The following is an 801-nucleotide window of genomic DNA, read 5'->3' as shown; positions in this document are numbered from 1 at the left end:
GAGACACACACAGACAGGTGAGACACACAGACAGGTGAGACACAGACCACACTGTGGCTGAGTGGTCCAATCGTCCTCCAATGCAAGAGTTGGGGGTTCGATTCCACCAACAGTCACATGCTGAAGTGTCCCTGGGCAAGACACTGAACCCTCATAGCCTGTGATGTGTGTCCCATCAGTGCATGAATGTGATAAGTCACTGATTATTCTTTGTAGAGATCTAGTATAGAGCTGTTTGAGTGGGTTACTGAGGCACAGATTGTTGTAAAGAGCTTTGAGTGTCTGGATCAGATGGAAAGGTGAAATATAAGTGCAGTCCGTTTATAGACAAGACCCCTCCCCCAGAGGGCTGACGGTCCCTCAGGCAGGTCTGTTCAGGTTCACCTTTATCACTTGTTGCTGCAAGGTGAGGGTGGAGCAATGCTGGGTTTGCCCCCATGTTAGCAAAATATCCCCTGAACCACTGGACAGAAACTTATCACCTGATGGAGTTCCTTTTGAAGCCACAGCTAAAGGACATAAAACACAAAAATGGCTACAACTCGGTCAATGTTACAGTGTCTTCTTTCTGCTGTTCCCTCTTCAGGGTCTCCACAGTGTGTCATCCTCCTCCCACTCACTCTGTCCTCACTCTGTCCTCACTCTGTCCTCACTCTGTCCTCACTCTGTCCTCTGTCCTCTCTAACTGCATCCATATGTCTCCTCTTTGTCTTTTTCCTGCAGCTGCATTTTTAACATCCTTCTACCAATATACCCACTGTCCCTCCTCTGGACATGTCCAAACCACTGTCCTTCCTCTGG

The 801-nt window shown here is 48.4% G+C and overlaps 1 protein-coding gene across 1 annotated transcript in view; it reads left to right on the top strand.

Annotated features, from left to right (window-relative positions):
• rilpl1 (Rab interacting lysosomal protein-like 1) overlaps positions 1–801 on the top strand; it is a 16,365-nt gene that overhangs the window by 706 nt on the left and 14,858 nt on the right. The window lies entirely within an intron of this gene.

The sequence above is a fragment of the Nematolebias whitei genome, chromosome 18, assembly GCF_014905685.2.
Source record: "Nematolebias whitei isolate Nwh7 chromosome 18, NemWhi1, whole genome shotgun sequence".
Classification (NCBI taxonomy): Eukaryota; Metazoa; Chordata; class Actinopteri; order Cyprinodontiformes; family Rivulidae; genus Nematolebias; species Nematolebias whitei.
The sequence above is the reverse complement of the archived record's forward strand: the minus strand, read 5'-3'. Positions and strand labels throughout refer to the sequence as shown.